Source organism: Leptonychotes weddellii, chromosome 6 (assembly GCF_054177405.1).
Source record: "Leptonychotes weddellii isolate Sample4059 chromosome 6, ASM5417740v2, whole genome shotgun sequence".
In the NCBI taxonomy this organism is placed as follows: Eukaryota; Metazoa; Chordata; class Mammalia; order Carnivora; family Phocidae; genus Leptonychotes; species Leptonychotes weddellii.
Window position 1 is genome coordinate 94436921 of NC_138374.1, and position 12636 is coordinate 94449556.

Sequence of the window (12636 nt, forward strand, 5' to 3'; positions counted from 1 at the left end):
TGCATTCACGTAAGTGACCCTCCCTGGCCCCAGCAAGGGTGAAATTGCTTTTCCTAATCTGACAGTACAGCACAGCCAAGAGAAAGAGAGCAAGGGGGCTAGCGTCCCCACACACCTGCTGGGTGGCTTCCCCCCTTCCTCCAGCGCCGCTTCCTCCAGCACTCTCCAGGCCCAAGAGCGTCTCTCTCCTCTTGGGGAATGTCAAAGTCCAGGTGCCACATCTACCGAGACTTACCTGGCCTTCAGATCTCCAGCCCGTCAGGTGCCTGTTGCAACCGCCCAGCCTCCACGGAGCTGATTCACTAGGGCGAAGTCCAGCCCCACTACTTTAGTCTGGGACAGGCCTGACCTGGCGCATTTGCTCAGAACCCCGCCGGAGGCTGGTGCATCTATTTGCCCGGTCATGGACTGAGCCCTTGTCGCTGGCATCCAAATCCCAGAGCAAACAAGGAACAGAGACAGCAGGGAGAGGAAATGCAGAAAGCCTGAGGCAGCCTGGCCTGGGGAGAAGCGCACCACCTGTGGGGTGTTGACTCACGGCCACTGCGGGTTCTAGTGCTCAACCTCGGAGTCCGCTTCCTCCTCTCTCAAAGATGAATAAGAGGGGCGCCTGGGTGGCTCAGTCAGTTAAACGTCTGCTTTTGGCTCAGGTCTTTGTCTCAGGGTCCTGGGATGGAGCTTTGTATCAGGCTCCCTGCTCAGCAGGGAGTCTGCTTCTCCCCCTTCCGTTGCCCCTCCCCCGCATGATCTCTCTCTCTCTCTCTCTCTCTCAAATAAATAAATAAAATCTTTTAAAAAATAAAATAAAAAAGGAGTGACAGTACTTAGCTTCTGAGAGTCATTATGAGGATTAGATGTTAGTAAATTGGCACATGATATAGAAATACATATGCTCTATAAATAAGTAGGATGCTTTTCCTTTCAAAAAAGATGAGCTAATTCCACTGGTGGAGGCAGGCAGAGCCCTCACTGCTGGGTGGTAACCACCTGGTTTGTCTGGTTCGGGGTTTTCTCATTCGTGTTTCTCTCTGTTGGGTTCTGGTTGTGGCAGCAGATGGGAGGCAAATGCCCGATATTGCACTGAAGGCACTGAGAAGTTTTCTATTACAAAAAGAAAATCATCGTTTGCATTTTAAAAATGCATTTCTTCAGGCAAACATAGAGAAGCTTATGTCCACTTTTGAATCACTGTTTTAAAATTCAGCAAATCATCGTGTTAGACACCTTAAGCTCGCATAATGTTATATTTCAATTATATCTCAATAAAGGTGGGGGGAAAATAAATAGAATTCAGAATTTGCTCTAAAAAGGCCCAAATCACACATTCTTTCAACAAATACTTCCTGAGGGCCTATTACCCGCCAGGACTTGAGACAGGTAACTATGAAAGACACAGTCCTTGACTTCAAAAAGCAGAAACAAGTTAACCTCTCATGTTGCTACTAGTTCAGGGAAGACCAGCTTGGGTGGGTCTCATGGTCAGAGAAGGTAACATACCTAAACTATAAGATTTTGTCTCAGACCCCCAGCTGACTCCTAGGGCCTGGCAGCTGGGTGTAGAATTCTCTGACCGCAGGAATGGTTTCTTACTCCACTGGTAAGCCATTGGCTTCTTTAATCCTCCTGAGAAGAGGTACTAGAGAAGGACACACACATTAGCAGCAGGAATCAGAAGAGGGCTGATTATGACCCAGACCCAGGTATCCAATTATGTTTTCCAGTATATCACAATAATATTCCTGAAAATCTGATGTAACTCTTCTGGCTTATGACATGGTGCTGGTCCTGCCCTGAGCACCAGCTAGCTACAATCCTGGAATGTTAACTCTGGGCGGGACCTTGAGGTTATTCTAGTGACTTCACTTTGTTGATGATAAAACTAAGATCCTGAGAAGTGAAGTGATTTACCCAAGACCGCAAAGCTAACTGGCTCAGTCAGGATTACGGTGGTATGCTGGAGTTACCTTGCGCCGGGCTTCCAAGAGCTGATTTAAGAACATTCAGGAACGGTGTGAGCCAGTAGTTAAACTACCGCTAATCTGGAATCCACCATGGTGGGAGGATTTACACAGAAACTCCCAAATGCTACAAAGCCAGGTTGTTGTTGCTGATTTCAGAGGGCCAGTTTAGCAGCATACTGAGGACACCCCAAAGTCCTCCTTCCTGATTCAGTGTTCTTCCAACTACAGAATTATCATTCTGTTACTAGCTTTCATTGCACATCTCTCGTTTAAACATCTAGCCCAGTTATTCCAAATGCTCTTTTTGTGACATCCCAAAGCATCTCTAATTATCTCAAGAGTTATTATGAAACTCTTCAAACACTCACCAACCAAAATTAATTTTAATTAGCTTTAATTATTTCATACTGACATATGGCATACAACAGTTATATGGGTCATGGAATGAAATAAATAGTGGTGGGATCTCACCGCTTCAAAGGTTTGGGATTTATCAATCTCTGCCTTTCCCAGCCCCACATACCTACAGTTACTAAATCTTTTAACCTAGCAGCTCATTTCCTCCTGGTTTCTAACCAAATCTGCCCAGCTTGACAGTACATTAGCAGCTTGTCCCCACCAGGAGGTGGGCTAAAATTAGTCCCGTCACCCCAAGTCCTGGTGGCAATGCCCTTGCATGATCCCATAGGTTTCCTCATGCTGGAACAGCTACAGTTTTCACATTATCCCCTTCCCCAGGTGTCCTGTCCTCATGTCTGACTCCTGCTCTTCATTCTAACTATCCACTGGAATTGGAACCCGGGCCGCTTGCTAATTGATGTGAATTTCCTTTCCCAATCTCTGTTCCCCTTTCCAAATGCCAGGCCACTGATGAAAGTCTTGCTTCACATAGGAGTAACTACCCTGATTTGACACCTGTCTAACAAAAGTATCATCGCTGCTAGTAACGCTGTTAATCTCTCCCCACCGGACTAGTGCTGATAGATGTGAATAGATGACTGCTTACTCTTGCAAGGGACAACCCACCGGCTGAGACGTGCCCCAGGCTTGACCCCATTCCTTTACTAAAAATAAAAATTTAGAAAACAGACTGAGAGGTCCTATGTCAACAAGTTAACAGCAATTATTTGTCTGGGTCACGGGATTGTGGATGATTTTATTTTTCTCTTCTTCCTTGTCCATATTTCCTAGCTCTTCCACAATAAACATGTTATTTTTAAAGAAAAAAAATCAACTAACATTATTTTTAATTCGTATTCAAGCCAAAAGTGTCATTGTTATGTCAGCAACGATTATGCACCCATATGCAACAATTATGCTAAAATGGGGCAGTAACTCCCCAAAGTGTCCAAGATTGCTTAACTGTAATCAGCCTGCTCTTCTGGAAAGAAGATTCCAGAAGTCATTCATTCACTAAACAGATGTTTATTAAACATCCACTATATGCCCAGCATTGTCATATGCATAGGAGATAAAGATAAATAAGGTATAATCCCTGCCCTGTAGAAGCTTTCAGTCCAGTGGAGCAGTAGACATTCAGACATGGAGAAGAGGGGAGAAATAATATATATATATATACACAGGCTGTGTGTGTGTGTGTGTGTGTGTATAACATACGTACATATATATGTATTTTTGTTTATAAAACAGAATTGACATGAAATGATACTCTGTTGAATGTAGAAAATTAAGAAAGAGAAATGGAAAACAATTTCAAGTTTCCAGGCTGTCGAGAGGGGACCATGCTGCCTTTGTGGGGGGGGTGGGAATAATAATCTTGGAAGAGGAGCCACTTTGGTGGGGGAGATACCTCCTGTGTTGGATTTGCTAACTGAGGGGTCTGTGGGCAGCGGTAAGAGTGGTCAAGAAGTAGTAGACGCTAAGAATCTAGAGCTCAAGACAAAGGTCTGAGGAGGGAAACAGGGTGATTGAAGCCACAGGCATGAGTAGCGTTGCCTAAAAAATGCTGGGAATTAGAAGACAGGTCCCAGTGAGGAACACTGACATCTAAGAGCTGGATACAGAAGAGGAGCCCATGAAGGAGAACAGGGAGGGGCCGGGAAGATAGGCAGAGAGCCAGGGGTGGATGGTGTCTTGGGAGCCAGGGGAGGTGATGGCTCCAAAAACAGGAGCATGCTCAGTAACACCAAACTTCTGGGAAATGTTGAGAAAGGCAACCAGCGGGAAGTGTTCTCCACATCAGTGGATTTAGCAACCAGGAGATTTGATGATCATAACCTGACCAAACGATGGCCAAGGGAGTGAGGAATTCAGCACAGAAGTCACTTATGCAGAGAATGGAAGGTAAGGAAAAGGAGACTGCTGGGAAAATCCCTCCATCTAGAAGCCTGGATGTGAAGAACAGGGGCAATCGCTGGGGCTGCTACGGGACACTCAGCTTGGAAGAACCAGGCTAGTGTGGACAAGACGAAAGAGAGTTCCATGCTGATGCCCATGGAGATACAGAAGAGAAACAGTTACAGAAGGAGTAAATCCCCAAAGAGGCTGGTTATATGGGATGCGGAGTATAGGAGCAAAAAGTGAACCCAGCTAAGAGGAAGGACACCTCTTCTTTAAGAAAGGGATAGGGAGGTGGAGCTGAGCACAGATGGGCACCAGCTATGGAGAATTCTCTGTGGAATAAACTGCCAAGTTCCACTGGCTAGAGATTGGGGAGCATTTGGTAAGGGACTTGATAATGAGGGTTTGGATCAGCCTGCGTGGAAGGTGGGAATGGGCTTTCTCACGAACGTGTGCTCAGAGGAACAAGCGGGTTGGAAATGCAGCTGTTACTGGAGACCTAGATGAACTTGAAGCTCCACGGGCAGCCTGCCCAGCTGCGCTTCGTTCCACGCTACACCCGCCCACCATGCACAGCACGGTGCCTGACATGCGACACAGGCTCAGCAAAGATTTCATTTATAGATGAGCGGACACCTCGCTGACAGCAGCAACAGTCTAACCGTCTGATTCTAGCCAGTAGTTTTCACTTCCTGAGCATAGAACCAAACTTTGACATGGAGTTTCTAGAGAAAGGAAAAGAAAATGTTGAGGCAGTAAGTTCAGGGGACTGACCAGAGAGTGGCTAAAGGGATGGCATGTGGAGACGAGACAGAAACAGATGCAAATTATCTGTACACCTTGTTAAACTGAGGTCCCTACATATATCTAAGAGACATGCTCCAAGGGGATGGTGGGGGGGAAAAGAACATTAAATCACAATTAAAGAAACAAACAAACAAACAAACCTCTTAGTCACAGTGGGCATGACTGGATAATGTCCACACCTGCATTTCCAACCATGTTTGAGCAAGCATCGCCTATCTCTGACTCGAAGAATGAGTCAAGGGGTGAAGGTTTAGGGCAGAGCAGCCTCTTGACTCCAGCAAAGCCACCACTAGGAGCCAGCCTTGGAGATCTGGGGCTCATGGGCTCGGCCAGTCATTGGCCACCAAGGCTTTGACCCCTTCCTCCAGGCAAGCCGGGTGCCGGGCAAGAAGCAGAGCATGTGTGCCAGTCAGCAGTTCCAGTTAACAGGGAGAAGTGTGCCAGGAAAACATGGTCTGAGGGCCAGAGACAATTAGGCTGGGACAGGCACCATCAGCCACCTGCCAACCCTGGGACTGTGGCTCTGAGAAGTGGATGCTTGGGCACAGAGTAGATTTCCTCCAGGACCAAGGAACACTGTGTATGCACAGTCCTTTAAATGCCACCTACCTGGCTGCCTGCAAGCCCGCCCTCCCTGCATCCTACTTCTTAGCTCTTGGCAGAAGCACATCACTCAAGAAAAAGAATGACTCCATTCTTCCCTAGCAGCCCGGGGCTGGCAGAGGTGGCCTACCTTCCCCTCACTTTACCACCCCCCATTTTATGAGTGGGTGGCAGCTAGATGCTGCTGTGACTTCTAACCTCACATCAAGTGCCAACGGGCTGAGGTGACTCACACAGCCACCGCACAACATAAAGGGCTGTCATATCCTCAGCGTTCTCTGAGCCAGCGAGGCTGATAGGACATAAATTCCTCAGAGGAGCAGGACAACTTATCCCAGCGGCCCCAGAATAAGCCTGCCTGGGAGTGAATCTCAGCTCCCGCTTCACGATCTGCTGGCTGCGTGAACTGGCAAGTTACTCTGCATCTCCTTGTCGTCATCTGTAAGATGGGGACAAAAAGAGAAGTGACCTCACAGCGTTATTATAAGGGTCTAATTAGATTAACACTTCCAAAGTGTTTGAGGTATAGTAAATGCTCAATAGCTGTTAACTGTTATTTCCGTGGAAAAGCTATAAAGTGCCTAGGAACTGTGTGTGCCCAAGTCATCAGGAAGGGATTAATTGAGTATCCATTATTGCTGGGAAATCCACAGGTTCTTAATCCAGTGCTCGCCCAACCCCCACTGAGCCAGGAGATCAGGGGAAATTATGTCAAATACTACATAGGACAAAAAGAATGGATTAAGGTAGGGGCGCCTGGGTGGCTCAGTCATTAAGTGTCCGCCTTCGGCTCAGGTCATGATCCCGGGGTCCTGGGATCGAGCCCCGCGTCGGGCTCCCTGCTGGGCGGGAAGCTTCTCCCTCTCCCACTCCCCTGCTTATGTTCCCTCTCTCCCTGTGCCTCTCTCTGTCAAATAAATAAATAAAATCTTAAAAAAAAAAAGAATGGATTAAGGTAAGATCATCAGAATTAGAAACTTCGACAAAGTACAGCCCAGTGCTTCTCACACCAAAGTACCTGCAGCCCCAGGAAGGATGTGCAGGATGCCACAGGATAGGCACCAGTTTTAATGTATAAGCAATTTTTAAATGTATTTTAATTTTAAACAAATGCAAATATGGTATTATTGAGTATTAAGGAATACAATTCAAATCTGCATTAATTTTTTACTATGAAGCATGAGACTTCAAAGAAATTTCATACTTGCAGTGGGACAAATAGACACCCACATGCACTCACACATTCACACCCACGTACCCTGCACCCCCCAGATCACTCCTGCCATTTGCTAGAAATGTGTAAGAGACTCATTCTGAACAAGAGCAGACATTCAGACACCTAACTGATGAGCTGGAAAGAATCTCTAGAAAGCATCCATCCCTGCAGGTGAAGCAATATCTAAGCCAGGGAGAATCAGGCCAAGTCCTCACTCACATTCAGCTCTTCGCATCTGCAGACCCCTGGCATTCCAAGCTCCCCTGCTGGACTCAGATTCTCTGCTGCATAAAACACCAGAGAGACCCAGGAGCCCAGGGACTCTCTCTCAGTTTACCTGGGGCAGGATGTGTTGTCTCTCCAGTGAAGGAGGGTCCTCAGGCTCCTTACAGAAACACGCTCCAATATTTTAGAGTCAAGATGCCCTTCCTGGGGCTCCTGGGTGGCTCAGATGGTTAAGCATCTGCCTTCGGCTCCGGTCATGATCCCAGGGTCCTGGGATTGAGCCCCGCATCGGGCTCCTGACTCAGCGAGGAGCCCGCTTCTCCCTCTCCCTCTGCCTCTCCCACTGCTCATGTTCTCATTCTCTGTATCTCTCTGTCTCAAATGAATAAATAAAATCTTAAAAGAAAAAAAAGATGCCCTTCCAGTCTAACACACATGTGTGACTCAAACTCTCGTTTAACTCTTTGAATAGGCGAAAGCAGCCATTATGGCGCTCAGCAGCCTTCTCCTTCCCATCACGTTGATATTTCCTTTTTTTTTTTTTTAAAGATTTTATTTATTTTTTAGAGAGCGAGCGAGAGAGAAACAGCATGAGAGGGGAGAGGGTCAGAGGGAGAAGCAGGCTCTCCGCTGAGCCGGGAGCCCAATGCGGGACTCGATCCCAGGACCCCGGGATCACGACCTGAGCCGAAGGCAGACGCCCAACCATCTGAGCCACCCAGGTGCCCCACGTTGATATTTCCTTATAAAATGTCCTTCCCTCAATCATTTTGAGTAGCAAAGGCCCAGGGGAAAGAAAATAGGAATTGAAATTTGGATTTCATTTTAATTATGCCATTTCCCAGCCATGTGTCACTCAATATCTAGGAGACCCAGTTTCCTCATCTTTAAAATGAAATGAAATCTAGAAAGTACCCCCACAGGGCTGTAATGTGGGTGAAATGAAATGATACAAGGACAAACACCAAGGTGCCTGTTAAATGGGGGAAGTGGGTTTTCAAAAAATCTTTGCCTTTCCTCTTCTAGGTTCCTTACATTCTGTTGAAGGTGTGACAAGCTAAACTGCATGCACAGCTCATGAGTATGGTGCCGAACAGCGGTTAAGAGCTCAGGCTTGGGGGCGCCTGGGTGGCTCAGTTGGTTAAGCGACTGCCTTCGGCTCAGGTCATGATCCTGGAGTCCCGGGATCGAGTTCGGCATCAGGCTCCCTGCTCGGCAGGGGGTCTGCTTCTCCCTCTGATCCTCCCTTATCTCATGCTCTCTCTCTCTGTCTCATTCTCTCTCTCAAATAAATAAATAAAATCTTAAAAAAAAAAAAAAAGAGCTCAGGCTTGGCAGTCAGAATTGGATTTGAGTCCCAATATCTCCATGACTAGCTGGGAGACTTCAAGCCAGTTAGTTAGCCTCTCAGGCTAAGCGTCCTCATGTGTTAAATGATAGTATAATAACAGATATCTTCACAAGGTTGTTGTAGGATAAGTGAGATAATGTACTGTTCATAGGTGCTCGATTAATAGTTGAATAAATCCATGCATGACCTAGGAAAATCTCTTAGCATAGCACCTACATGTAGCAAGTGTTCGACAAATGCTTGTTGTGAACGTTGCTATTTAAAAGAGCACAGCAGTAGAGTTAGCTTCTGGGCTGTTCAGGTATTTGTTCTTACTGAGCTTTCATCATTGCAGTTCATATCTAGTTTTTATCCTAGCTGTCCCTTATTATTGGCTTAGAATCTAATCTGAGGTTACTGGTTTCCGTTTTTATTCTGCCCTCTCTCTCATCATAATTATCCATTACATTCATAGCTTGTCTTCCCCATCTATGCCCATCCTTGGCTCATTGTTTTCATTACCCAGTGGTAATGAAAGTTCGTCAATTTAGGGACAATAAAAGCAAGACCAGAAAGGGTAAGAGATTTCACCAAATTCACACAGTGTCAGTATGTCATCAAGTGGAGGAAAAATCAACCACAGGACTTCCAGTCAAAGCTTTGTTCATGGAGCACTGGGTGGCTCAGTTGGTGAAGTGACTGCCTTCGGCTCAGGTCATGATCCTGGAGTCCCAGGATCGAGTCCCGCATGGGGCTCCCTGCTCGGCAGGGAGTCTGCTTCTCCCTCTGACCCTCCTCCCTCCCATGCTCTCTCTCTATCGTTCTCTCTCTCTCAAATAAATAAATAAAAATCTTTAAAAAAAAAAAAAAGCTTTGTTCAGAAAAGCATACTTGTTAGGAATAGCCATGTGGCACATTTAATGCAAAAAATGCAATTATTTAGAAAGCTATTCCATGAGAATACAATAATTACAATCCTCAAAGCTATCAGTCAGTGTAAATAGGTTCATTCAACCCGAGATATATATATATATATGTATATATATGCATATATATAATCATAAAAATAAGAACTCAGATTAATTTCTGTATTTTCTCCTTGTCCCCTTTGTTAGTCAATAAAGGTGCACAATCCTTTGCTGGTTCTCCTCCTCTGCCCACTGTTCCATGGACAGAAATAGCCTATGCCTGTACACACACGGATTTTAGTGGCATTCACATCCCTGTTCTCTCAGTTTGGAATAAGTGACTGCAGATATAGCAAAGATCCCCAGGAGCGCTGTTCTAATGCTGAATTTAGCACATCAGGGCAACTTCCATAGGAGCCACTTATGATGCCAAAAATCAAAGTTCAAACTTCATTTTCTGGAGGACATTGAAGGGCATGTCAAGATGATGGAGAAGTTTCTTTTCTATGCATGGATGTCTGCAGGTATCACAAGGGAGATGGCCAAAGTTCATTATTTTCTGGGAGGATCCCATAAACGAATGTTAGAGATTCTCGGCATGCTGAGTAATTACTTACTGCCTTTCACGACATTGCTTCTGCGATGTGGTTTCTGTACAAGCTTCCCGAGAATATTTCCTTTCTCACTAAAGATACAATACTTTGTATGACATTGACATTATGCCACCATGACCTGGTGCTGGTCTGAATGTCATTTATTGAATGATGTCATTAAGTGAAACTGACTGGAGTATATAGCCTTACCCCTGGAGTGAAAAAAAAATTATTTCCAAAAATGAAACAAGATGAAACCAGAGAGGGAGACAAACCATAAGAGACTCTTAATCTTAGGAAACAAACTGAGGGTTGCTGGAGTGGTGGGGGTGGGAGGGACGGGGTGGCTGGGTGACAGACATTGGGGAGGGTATGTGCTATGGTGAGCGCTGTGAATTGTGTAAGACTGTTGAATCACAGACCTGCACCTCTGAAACAAATAATACATTATATGTTAAAGAAGAAGAAGAAGAAGAAGGAGAAGAAGAAGATAGTAGGAAGGGGAAAATGAAGGGGGGGTATCAGAGGGGAGACGAACCATGAGAGACTATGGACACTGACAAACAAACTGAGGGTTCTAGAGGGGAGGGGGGTGAGGGGATGGGTTAGCCTGGTGATGGGTATTAAAGAGGGCACGTTCTGCATGGAGCACTGGGTGTTATAGGCAAACAATGAATCATGGAACACTGCATCAAAAACTAATGATGTAATGTATGGTGACTAACATAACATAATAAAATAAAATTATAAAAAAATTATTTCCAGGGACGCCTGGGTGGCTCAGTGGTTAAGTGACTGCCTTCGGCTCAGGTCATGGTTCCAGAGTCCTGGGATCGAGCCCTGCATCGGGCTCCCTGCTCGGCAGGAAGCCTGCTTCTCCTTCTCCCACTCCCCCTGCTTGTGTTCCCTCTCTCACTGCCCCTCTCTCTCTCGCTCTCGCTCTGATAAATAAATAAATAAATAAATAAATAAATAAAAATTATTTCCATCATTCAACAAATGATATGTTAGACAAATATTAATTCATTATTTGTTGTAATTAAAATATTTTCTCCTATGTAAGCTGACTCTACATACTTTCTCTGATAAAGCAAGAGGATCCCCAAAAGTCCCTGCTCCTATTTAATAACCAAGAAATGGGTGAGAAACTGAGTACATTAGCCTAGAAGGAGGGCAAGGAGAGCAAGAGAGCAAGAGAGAATGTGTTCCCCACTGAAAGCTGCCTATGACAAGGGCTCAGAGGTAAAGGAGGGCCTGTGTATTCAGCATAAGATCACTGGGTTTTATGTGCAGTGTGGTTGGAGCCTCGGGCACAAAAAGAAGTTGCTGAAGACTGTGTCTGCGTCCCCCCACAATTTGTATGTTGAAATCGAATCCCCAGTGTGATGGTGTTAGGAGATAGAGCCTTTGAGGTGATTAGATCATTGGATAGAGCTCTCTTGAAAGGGATTAGTACTCTTCTAAGAGGAGCCCCAGCAAGCTCCCTCGCCCCTTCTGCCAAGTGAGGACACAGTTCATGGAGAGACACAAGGACACAGGTTATCTATGAACCAGGAAGCAGACCTCACCAGACACACTGAATCTGCCAGCAACTTGATCTTAGATTTCCCAGCCTCCAAAACTGTGAGGAGTAATTTTCCATTGTTAATAATCCAGCCAGTCTGTGGAATATGTCATAGCAGCTCGAGCAGACTAAGACAGCAGTGGTAAGAGCTGAGACTGAAGAGACTGTCCTAGCTGCCTTAGCCAGCCACGTGGAGCAGACGGTCTCCCTAGCTCTCCCCAGTACCTACATTGTTTGCACACACGATGGTGAACATTGTTATGTCTGCCTCCCCAGCATCCTAACCTCTGATGAACTTCCCTGCCCCCTCTCAGTTTATATAGCACATATAGGACTGACCCCCCCACCCCACCTTCTAAGAATCAACACAAAATTCATACCTGGACAGTAAGAGTCTCACAGCTCCCTGACCACAGTAATTAATTCAGCAGTTAGCACATGCCCAGGGACATGTCCAAGAAGCATCCTCTCTGAACTTACACTTGGACTACTGAGAAAGAAGTGTGTTTCTCCTTGAGTTGATTGAAATAATAGAATATCAACCTGGAGCTTCAGGCAGCCATCTGTCCACAATTCATTCATTCAGTAGCAGTTATTGAATAACAATTATGTGCCATGCTGTTGTAGGCATTAGGGATACAGAAATAAGACATAATTCTGTTTCTTAGATTTTCACCACGTACTAGAAAGGCAAATAAAGTGAATGAATCACTTTAATAAAATGTGATAATTCTTACAAAAATTAATATGTCATCTGGGAAGGATAGCTAACTCAGGCAAGGCTTCCTGAGGTAGAAACGCTCACTGAACCTTGCTGGATAATTAGCACTAACCAGGGTGAATTGGGGCATGGGGATGATTCCAGAAGAGGAATCGGTAAGTACAAAGGCATGGAGGGGATGTTCAGTTGGGCAGGCTCTGGTGACCTACCATATTCAATCAGACTAGAGGCTAATGCACATTCAGGGGAATGGGAGAAAGGAGTCCGTATGGCCAAGCTGGGAATGAATCACGAAGATCTGGAATTTTTGCTAAATACTATGAAGAGCATTTTAAAAAATCACACAAGGCACCATGTAGAGAATGGTTTGGGGAGTGCCAGACTGAAGGCAGAGTGAGCCTTAAAAT

At 45.5% G+C, this 12636-nt stretch overlaps 1 protein-coding gene across 3 annotated transcripts in view; it reads right to left on the bottom strand.

Moving 5' to 3' along the window:
• SEC16B (SEC16 homolog B, endoplasmic reticulum export factor) overlaps positions 1–12636 on the bottom strand; it is a 56886-nt gene that overhangs the window by 40276 nt on the left and 3974 nt on the right. Inside the window, exons 1-3 of one of the 3 annotated variants that reach the window (XM_081824656.1) lie at positions 1498–2282; positions 988–1101; positions 116–667 (exon numbers count right to left, since the gene is read on the bottom strand). The exons of the other annotated variants lie outside the window; for them this stretch is intronic. The gene's annotated coding sequence lies outside the window, so the exon portion shown is untranslated. Of the gene's footprint in view, positions 1–115; positions 668–987; positions 1102–1497; positions 2283–12636 lie in introns of those variants that run through there. 3 annotated transcript variants of the gene reach the window in all.